The sequence below is a fragment of the Nanorana parkeri genome, unplaced genomic scaffold (assembly GCF_000935625.1).
Source record: "Nanorana parkeri isolate BGI_ZX_2015 unplaced genomic scaffold, ASM93562v1 scaffold238, whole genome shotgun sequence".
NCBI classification, from domain to species: Eukaryota; Metazoa; Chordata; class Amphibia; order Anura; family Dicroglossidae; genus Nanorana; species Nanorana parkeri.
Window position 1 is genome coordinate 1113000 of NW_017306506.1, and position 11481 is coordinate 1124480.

Consider the following 11481-nt stretch of genomic DNA (forward strand, 5'->3'; position numbering starts at 1 on the left):
ACAGGACTCTGCTTGCTTTGTTTACAGCAGCCTGGCACTGTGAGCTGTTATTCAATCTGCGGTCTATAATGACCCCCAGATCCTTCTCCGTTTCCGACTTCCCTAGCTGCATACTCATGAGTGTATAGTCCATTTGCCTATTTTTAACTCCAAGGTGCATTACCTTACATTTATCTACATTGAACTTCATCTGCCATACAGTTGCCCACTCCCCAAATTTTATCCAAGTCCTCCTGTAATGTTATAATGTCTAAATCTGTCTACTACCCTCCCAATTTTCGTATCATCAACAAACACAGACACGGCTAGTCACTCCCTCCCCGATATCATTAATAAATAGGTTAAAAAGCAGCGGACCCAGCACAGAACCCTGGGGTACGCCACTCATGACCTCCGCCCAGTCTGAAAAGGTGCCATTTACTGATACTCTTTGTGCACGTTCTCGTAGCCAGTTTTCTATTCACGTACACACTAATTCATCTATGCCCATAGCCCTTAGCTTGTATAACAAGCGTTTATGTGGCACCGTATCAAATGCTTTGGAAAAGTCAAGATATACTGCGTCCACCATCCTCCCTCCATCTAGATCTCTACTCACCTCTTCGTAAAAGGTCAGCAGGTTGGTCTGGCAAGAACGATCCTTCCTAAATCCATGCTGATTATCAGTTATTATGCCATGATCTTGGACGAATTCCACTAAGTAGTCCTTGATAATTCCCTCTAACAGTTTACATACTATGCATGTTAGACTAACTGGTCTATAGTTCCCAGGTTGGCATTTTGACCCTTTTTTGAATATAGGTACCACATTAGCCCTTCGCCAGTCGCTTGGCACTCTACCAGCCATTACGGATTCCTTAAAAATTAGGAACAATGGCCTCGTTATCTCCTTGTTCAGTTCCTTGAGTACCTTGGGATGTAGATTATCAGGTCCTAATGCTTTATTTGCATTTAGTAGTTTAAGCCTTTGTTGTATCCCAGTTTCAGTCAACCACTCAGGTGTATTTCTTGTTAAATTTTGTGTTTTATCATTTACATTAAACCCGTCTGCTTCCTCGGTGAATACCGACGAGAAGAAAGTATTTAGCGCCTCGGCCCTCTCCCTGTCGTTTGTGATTAACGTCCCATTTATGTCCTTTATTGGGCCTATCTGTTCCTTTCTCCCCTTTTTACTGTTTATGTACTGATATAATATTTTGGGGTTCTTTTTACTAACTTCGGCAATGTATTTCTCACATTCAATTTTAGCTGCCCGGACTACCAGTTTACATCTTTTATTACATTCTTTGTAGTTTTGGAATGCCAATACTGTCCCCTCCATTTTATACTTGCTAAATGCTTTTTTTTATGTGTTGTTTTACCGTTTTATTTAGCCATATTGGCTTCGTTTTTGATCTTTTACTTTTGTTACCCAGGGGTATGCACCTGGTAATAGCATTTTTTAAATTGTTCTTGAAACAGTCCCACGTTTGGTCAAAGTTTAGTTTATCAAATAAGTTTTCCCATTCGATTTCACCCACTATAATGCGTAGTTTATCAAAGTTTGCCTTCCTGAAGTTTAGGCTTCTCATCCGCCCTTCCCCCCTCCCTTTCTTGCACACAATATTAAAAGCAATCACCTTGTGATCACTATTATCCAGTGTCTCCCCGATTACAATATCCTCGATTAACTCTGTATTATTGCTGATGATCATATCTAGGATGGCATTTTCCCTAGTCGGGACCTCAACCATCTGGTCCATGAAATTGTCTCGCAACATATTAAGAAAACGTGCTGCCCTTGCCGATTTAGAAGTTCCATTAGCCCAGTTGATGCTTGGGTATTTGAAGTCTCCCATTACCACAACATTACCCTGTTTCCCCGCTATTTCTATTTGGGATTGTAGGTGGGCCTCCTCCTCTTTCCCTATATTTTAAGGTTTAAAACAGACACCCACAATATATAAAGCTAGGCAATGCATTTTGAGGTACAACCCCTTAATCCACTAAAGCTGTCTTGGGAAATGGTTTGTACCTTGAAATGCACTCAAAAGGAGCTATAAGGGGAATTAAAAGGTTAGACGATTCTGACAAAAACAGCCGAATGTGGCGATACCTAACCTGTGTAGTGAGATCCTCATTTTCCCATGAAGACGCATCCGACGCGTGAATACGCATGCGCTTGGGGGAGCCTTTAAAAAATGTTTTTGATTATTTTTACATTTATTTTATTTAATATTTTTTAACTGTTTTTTTTTTTTTACTTTAATTGCTATTACATACGGGGGCTTACAAGCCTATGTAATAGCATATTGGTGGTGACAGGTCCTCTTTAAGGTGGCACTAGGGGTCCAAAAGACCCCTAGGGTCACCTTTCCATTTTAAATAAGCTAGTGCAGATGGCACTTCAATAGCTTATGGCTCACCTTCAGGAGCCAAGCAATGACAGCTCAGGGACCGGAAGTGATGTAATGTGCATCGCTCCCAGTCCATTAAAAAAAATGCTGTCAAGAGAGGATGCTTTTCGAAAATAATACAATGTATGGTTTGTTTGTTTTTTGTTCTATAAATTAACCCACAAAGTGCATTAACAGAAAACAACCTAAATCAATATTTGGTGTGTCTATCATTGCTTTTTAAAACAACATCCATTCTCCTAGTTACACCAGCACACAGTTTTTTTAGGGAACTCTCCAGGTAGGCGGTTCCAAATATCTAGAACAGGGGTAGCAAACCTCCGGCCCTCCAGCTGTGGTGAAACTACAAATCCCATGAAGCATCTCTCTTCGGGAGTCATGCCTGTGGCTGTGAGAATCTTGCAATGCCTCATGGGATTTGTAGTTCCACCACAGCTAGAGGGCCAGAGGTTTGCTACCTCTGATCTAGAAGAATTCACCACAGTCCTTCTGTGAATTTAAGCTGTCCCACTTACTGCTGCCTTTTCATGTAATTCTAGACGGAATCAAAGGGCTCTGTTGGGGCCAAACCCTCTATTCCAGAACTCTTTTTTTGCTGAAGGTAATTCTTTGGCTGTGTTTTGGGTCATTGTCCTGATGCAGAATAAATTCGGGAGCGATGAAACACCTCCCTGATGGTATTGCATGATAGATAATTATCTGCCTGTATGTTTGAGCAATAAAGAGACCACTATTTCTGACCAGTGCAGAAATGCAGCCTCAACTCTGCAAGGAATCTCCAATATGCTTCCCTCTTGCCTTTTATATACTCATCCTTGTATCTTTGGTGAACAAACAGTCTTCTGTTACAGCCAAATATTTCAGATTTGCACCCCATCTCTCTTGAGCACCTACTACAATTATTCAAAATATCACCCAAACCATCCTCTCAGCTCCTCTCAAGACCTCCTGCTCTCTAGCTCCCTGGTCCACTCCTCCCATGCTTGCCTGCCTATCACAATCTGTTTGGCTGTCTTCTACTCTGTCTTTAGGCAAGCCCTGAATCCCATCTTTTCAGGGAAGTCTATGCTGCCTCTTCCTAACAACTAAACTTTCACTTTCTCAAACAACCCCTCCCCCAACCACCACATTCACTTGTCCTGCCCCCCCCCCCCCCCCTTTAGATTGTAAGCTTTCATGAGCAGGGCCCTCCTAACCATTTTATCTTGAATTGTATTGTAACTGTAGTGTCTTCCTTCATGTCATAAAGCACTGTGCAAACTGTTGGCACTGTATAAATCCTATATAATAATAATGGTAATGATAGGGTCTTTATTTTAGGTTAGACAGCTTTTTTTGCAGCATGGCTTCCTTTTAAAAAAAAATGAGATTTGGTTTCAGGGGTGGTATTTTGGGGGTTTTATTTCGGGGTTTCTGATTTTTATGTGTAAACGACCTTTTTTAGGTTTGGGGTGCTCGAAGCATAACATTTAATTGCTACTGACCATCTGTTCATGGAGCTGCCTTTTGTTCAGAGCATGCTGTTGCATAATTTGAAAGAAAAACTAAGTGCAAGAACAGTGTGCACCTAAACCACCTGCCATTATATCACTCCCAATCATTGCACCACCTATCCCCATAGTAAAATAAAATAAAAGCATACACTAGCTGTGTCGATTATCCCTAAATAAAGCTTGCCATGTGTACACTGCTGTATCATCTGTGGTCTCTTAAATCTTGTAGTAACAAAAAGGACTGTACTTTTTCTCTAGTACATTTAGGCCAATTCTCCCTCTTTAAAACTGTCCGGCTGCTGCTCAGTTTAACAATATTGTATCATCTGCCAACTTTAACAAACTACTGGAAATGTTCTATCTGCTGGTTAAAGTGAGCATGTGTCACTGCAAACACCCCCCAAAATATCAGCAGTATATAAGCCAATCAACTTTAAAGCACCCCAAACATGTTATCTAAAGGACTTGTTTATTTTTAATGTTGCCCTTCAAGCTGCATTATAAGATCCTCTCCCCCTTGTACATTTATTTATTTTTTTACAATGGTACATATCCCATATGAACCAAACAATTGCCTGTGTGTATAGAATACACAAGCTCAAAAAGTTACCTAAAGACCAGAGGCACGAAAATGTTTAAAAATATTAACTTTATTGTGTCACAACTATAAGGTTGATTGCACCACTACCTGATAAACCCTATTAAAGATATTGACAACGTTGTCACTCTCTCACACACACCCATGCATACTGTACTAGCGGGCCCCCACACACATACCTGAGTAATAATTAATATGTTCTGGGCTGATTGCTGGTTCTAGTTAGACTGACTGGCTGTACTGCATAGTTGTTACAACAGGAACATCCACGAGGGTCGATTCTGTGAATCTCACTGAGAATAGTTTAACCTGATGTTGAATAACAATGCAATCGTTTAGTGTGTCGAGATTCTTCTCTCAGAACAATACAATTGAACAAATCATCTATATTCAAAGCTGTTTAACAATTGTTGTTCTTCCATATAGTTATTGTATTAAAAGAAAAACTTTCTTTCCTTGTATATGGTCCTTAATCAGTATCGGACAAACAGTATATCCTCATATTGCTTGGATATATTAACCCATTCAAAGCATTGAGCTGGTAATTCACCTCCTGCTGTTTCTGGCAGTGAATTAGTTCCCAATATGGTTGGAGAATGTGAACCTGCCATCAAGGGATAATGTAATCAAATAAACATAACAGTCTGTGATGGATATTTAGTTCTATATCCAATGAAAATAGCTCATTTTTTATTCTCGGGCAGTACAACACAACTCGTATTTCAATATTGAGTGTACACCGGTCTGTCTGCATCTGATCTCAATCTGGAAGTTATCACTGCCTGTTGTTGCCCCTGTTTTATGCCAGTACAGTTCATAGGCAAATACTTTATAATTGACATAATTCCACTCTGTCATCCAAAGTAATGAGTGGTTTCTGCCTTAATAGCTGACATGCATCAGCCTACTCGTATACAGATTGATTTCTACAGTTGATTTTGCCTCTCTCCAGTCCTTATGAGTACTCTCACACAATCTTGTACTTGTATGTGATTCAGATAAATGTATTTTTATGGCAGTTGTCAATATTTCCTGGCTCCTCTGTGCTAGTACAGCCACGATGTCATCAAAGTATTGTCGTGGTTGTTCGTATCCTAGCTTTTTACAACGTTCATACAAGCTTTCAGGTGGGTGATGGTCAGCCCATCAGGCAGTAATACGTTGACGCGTTTTCCCCTCCCACCTCTGGCCTTCGTCAGAACATATCCCATATGTCATTGCCCAGCTTCCCATGCCTTTTTATAATTTGCCTTTTACCCCTGACATAGCCAGAATTCACTAACAGGATTCACCTCCAATATACTTCAATGAGTTAAAAATTTTAGCACATGATTTTCCAAACAAAGATGGACAGCAAATTCACCCACGTAGGGGTATAAGAAGAAAAAACATGGCACAATGCTCATTAGTTAATATTAAAGAAGGCACAAAAGGTGGGGCCACTGAACCATATCAGAGACAGGTGGACATCTAGGTGTTCTAGACTGAGGATGGCAGATGGTCCCTTGGAATCCTCACATCGGATCAGGAGTACAAAATCCAGCAAAAAAGTAGGGAAGGAGAGGAGAAACAGAGAGAGAGGGAAAGAGATAAAATCGATGAAGGACCGTGCTGGGAAATGAAAATAGCCAAGAGAAGGAAAATGACAAAAGTAAAAAAAGAAGAGACAGACAAAGGAAGAAAAGAATAGGATCTCCCCACCCCCATAGCACAAAGAGGTGAGGCCAAGTCCAAGATAGCTCAGACTGGATGGATTCAGGGTTGAAAGGGCATAGGAGGGCCAGGGATCCCAGACTTTAAAGATTTTGCATGGCTATTCACTAAAGGGTGAAGAGTTTGGCAGGAGAAATGAACAATCTAAAACACCATAACTGAGCTGGAGAACCTTGAGCTGAATTGGAGAATTTTTCAAAATCTGCTATTTTGGCCTAGATGTTAAATTTATCCTGCCCTCTCCAAACTCCTCACCGTTTAGTGAGTAGCCCTGTTGGTTTATGAGTCATGGAGCACGCTAATCTTTTTTTTTTTTTATTAATCAACATTGTGTTCATACGGTCACCCCTCGTAAAAAGGCACCCTGGAGCTCTTCCACGCCTTGGCAACAGTCTGTTTTGCGGCTAGGAAAAGGTAGGTAAGCAAGGTCTGTTGGGAGGATGAAAGTGCAGGAAGCACAGGGTGTATGTAGGGTTTCATAAAATGTTAAACCGGATTTACTGATTCCTCCTTAAATCGAACCTGGGCAGATTCACTCAATCCTAATTCAAAACACAATTGTTTCTCTGTAAAGGATCACATCATAACGTCCATAATTTAAACAGTCAAACTCCTAATTAATTAAATTACAAATACATTTTCTATACACTATATATTTTCAGCATTAGTCACAAAGGGTCATCAAGCTATTTGTATCCCAAAATGACGTTTAACATGTTTTCCCTCTTTGTTTGCGTAGTTCTCTGTCATGCAGGTAACACTAAAAGATTTTAATGTAGTCCTTGTCATTGGTAAAGAATGTAAAATGCAATTACTAGCATACCTTAAGTGAGGCTTATGGGATTTTAGATACTGGTGTGGTGGATTTTTGATCAGTATCTTTCAGAAATGGTCCATGGACATAAGCAATCAAATTTGTGAGAAATTGAGTCTCTGCATACTTTTTGTTATCCGAGGATGGGGGTAGCAGCAGTAATTTTTTTATATCCTAATGGAAGTCATAGGAATCTGACAGCCTTGTTTATGGCTTCAGAAGTAGTATTCAGTGGGGTGAGAAGGATGGTGGATGTTTAAAGCAGATAACAAGAACGGAATGATAGCTTGGTATGCACTGATGTACAGCAAATTGGAATTTACTGCAAAGACTAATTGCAGCCCACAGTGACATATCTCTTAAACTATAATGATTTTATGTCAATATTATTTTTATTATTTAAAGTTTATATGTAATTAGATTGATGTTTTATATCTGTTTAATATACTGTATACATTGTGAGAGTGCCTGAGCTAAAATGGCAGGCAAGGTGTTTATATGTATCACACAGAATACAGATATGTCAGTCTCTCTTTAGGAGGCTGATCAGAAAATTCCTCTGCTGGGCTTGAAGTTCGGGCTGTAGAAGAGATTGGGTGGGTCTGCAGCCCGGCTGCCCCTGTCCACAAGTCCACTGGCCAGGATACCTGGCTCATTATAAAAGGACCAGGACGCCTCATAGGAAGAAGCTGTGTTATGGACTTTGAAACCTGCATGGTCGACTGTTTTTCTGTTTTCATTTAGGATGAACAAATGCCTACTCTATGGACCCTGATGTATTAGCAATACTTTGTTTTGTTTTACTGCTGAAGTGAAGCACTTTTCTGTTAACTTGGTACAACTTTACATGAAATTAAACATGGGACCAGTATATCCTCAGAGGCCATGTAGTACCATGCCAACCTTCCATAAAGTTACCATCTGATCATGTCCCTTGTCACATATGGTGGAAGATGCGGGCAGTGAGTCCCTAGATTTGCATGTGACTTTAAATTTTGCATGTTGCACCTAAAATGCAGCATGTTGTAAAGTCCTTTTCCAGGATAAAGCTACACAGCAGGAGGCTACCAGTGTGCAGCTGCCAGTCTGAGTGGAGGATTACCAACACGTAGTGTCCTATCTGGAAGTGTATTAGAAAGCAAGAGGGGAGAACAACCACAACATAGTTGCTCTCCTGAGGGACAGCATCAGTTCTTGGAGGCGCAGTGGGATGGAGTTGGCAGGCAGTGGTAAGCAGCTCTACCTTCTATGGAGACACATAGGCTAGTCAATTCCTACAGATGCTGACCCCACATGTCAACGTAGAGGCCATTCTTTACTCAAATCAGGTTTTATTAGAAGGAAGATAAATGACTTTAAATTTCCATATTGCAGAATATGACAGATACAGACAATGGTTCAAAGCAGGCAGGCAAATCAACAATTACAGCTGTTGTATGTTACAGTCTAATCTTTTGAAGGAGGCATAAATTATGAAGTATGAGAAATGGATATGAAGGGAAAGGGGTAAAGCAGGAAGAGAAGTGAGACATATGAAAAAAAGAGGTGAAAAGCAAGAGAGGAAATGGTTTGGAGAAGGGAAGAAGCCTTTCTTTACATTTCTGAGGGGAACACGGACCAGGATAGGTGGCCCAATGAGCCTCGGGTAGGTATCCTGGCACCCCCACTCTCTGGAGATGCTTAGCGAACATACTTTAACCTCGCCCCAGAGGTGGATGTGGATTAGGTAGGCCTGAAGATGGGGATGAGGGGTAGGTTTGACTACTGCCATATGGGTACAGGAGATTCATGCCTACAACCCATAAAAGTCACCCCATGCCCAGATTTATGAACTGGCCCATCTTGTAAAGAAGTGGCTCCAGCCAGAGCTGTTGATGGAAACTCAGGTCACAGAACAGGCAACCATGGACCATTTCCTGCAGTCCCTGCCACGGGAATTACATCTAAAGGCTGGTCATGTGAACCCAAAAAAGCAGAGGAGCTGGTGGTGGATGTTGAAAACGATTTTCCTGCTGAGGACCGCCACCTGGTCACTTTGCTCACCACTGCAAATCACAACAGCTGGTGAAACCCAAGAACCAATCTACCTACACGAGGCAGAAGGCAGCTCCCCAGAATCATGCTGCTGAGGCCGAGTACCAGTTTTTGGCGGAGCCTATGGATTGCAGTATGGCCAGTCACCTCACCCTGTATGTCTGAGTGGCATGCACCATCAATCATGACCAACTACTTAGCTGTGTGGTAATAATTCTTGGGAAGTCTACCCTGACACTATTGGACTCCAGCAATGTAATCACCTTGGTTGAGGTTGGCCTTGGTGAACCCTAAAGACGTGCAATGCCATTGCGTTGGGGTTGTATGTATCCATGGTGATAGTCCCCTATGGCCCTGGTGACCCTAGAAATGGCTGTTGGGGAAGTCACCTATTACATGAGACTTTACTTTGTTTTGGAGATTTTAGGAGGGTGCCTCCTTTGATATGACCCCTGAAACCAAGGAGTTGGATGGATCACGGGACTTCCTTGTGATATCTTATATGCGGTCGGATGTTAAGACCCTGGTGGAAAACCCATCAAATGGCCAGGATTGCAATGGTGTCAAAAAGGTGATCTGAGCCTTTGGTGCACAGTACAGATGTACAGATGCCAGGAGCAAATGTCCTTAATACTCACACATTTCTATAGATGACTGTTGTGCCAGAGCACTGGGGCAACCCACCCATCACACTGTGAGTTACTTAGGCAGTAAAGACCCACTGTATGTTCTATGTGCTGAAGCAATCAGGATTAGGTAAGTACATGACAATAAATGTGGGGCCAGTAATCCATTAAAGAGATGTATTTTATGTGGCATTCCTACCACAGAACAACCACCTGCACAGGTCTCCTGTCACAGTATACACATGAAACAGAATTTCCAAAGCACGATAGTTTTCACAAAGACAGCACAGAAGAAACCATTTTCTTTCAGACACGATGGGGGGTAATTTATGAAAACTGGAGCAGTCAGAATCTGGAGCAGTTGCCCAGGGAAACCAATCAGTTAAGATTTAAAAATGAAAGAGAGAAGTTGTGCACAGCTGCTCCAGATTCTGTCTGCTCCAGTTTTGATAAATTCCCTTCTCTCTGTCTCTCACTGAAACATTATAGGGAGCCCTCTATGGGGGGAAGAGGATTCAGCTTGAGCAACTGAGCTCTATACCTGTCTTTTTCTCAATGGGGTAGTTGAGGAGAGCCTTGAAAACATAATATTGTATGTTTATGTGGCTGCAGATAAGCATACAGCATATAATCATATGTAAGATTTCATATTCACCTTATTTACACTCCTGACTATACTAAATAAAGAGCGAAAGTATATAATGAACCACTTTAAGTTATTTTAGAATCTATCTTTAATGACATGTAAGACAAGTGCACTGACGAGAAGTGGGATTGTTTTAAGAATACATTAAATAACGCTATTATCAAGTGTATACCATCGGGGAACAAAAATAAAAGATCAACAACTAAGCCTGCCTGGCTAAATAAAACAGTAAAACAACACATCAAACACAAGAGCATGGCATTTAAAAAAGAGATTAGCCACAAATGACAGGGAGAGGGCCGAGGTGTTGAATTCTTTTTTCTCCTCAGTATACACTCAGGAAAAAGACGGGTTTAATGTAGATAAGAATGCAAGTAGCGCTTTGCAAAATATACCTCAGTGGTTGACGGAAGCCGAGGTTCAACATAAACTTGAAAAACGTAATGCAAATAAAGCATTAGGACCAGATAACAGTTGGAGGTGCCGCGAACGAGCACATATAGGCGATCGGCGGGCTACGGACCCGCTGATCGCCTATATGTCAAACACCCGGTAACGGGTGTGTTTAATGGTCGGGTCTTTTCTGCCCGTGCGTGCCCACAGTGCCGTCCGTCCGTTTTTTTACTATGGGCGGACGGCAAGAGGTTAAAGAACTCAGTTAGGTTATAGCGAGACCATTCCTCCTTTTCAAGGACTCCCTAATGACTGGTAGAGTTCCAAGTGACTGGCGGAAGGCTACAGTAGTACCCGAAATTCAAAAAAGGGTCAAGATGCCAACCTGGGAACTACGTACCAGTCAGTCTAAAGGTGCCCATACACCTGACGATTATCGTAAGATAATCGCGGGTGATCCCCGATCAGCATGCAAACGCATTTACTTTACGGTCGTACGATTTTTGTGTAACGAGCACGCTGGAAAACCTGCCAAAAATCGTACCATTTTCGGCGGGTTGGTAGCGCGATCGAAAGACGAAAGCCGCACGACCCGAGGTGCGCAAGCGCACACTGCCCGCTCGCCATTGCAATCATCTGCAAGCCCTCCCCTCAGCAGGGAGGACTTGCGATGATCGCAAGTACGATCTGACTGTCCATGATGGGCAGGTCATACAAAATTTTAATCACCTTACAGCCATCGCACAACGAAAGTCGTGCAATGGTTTT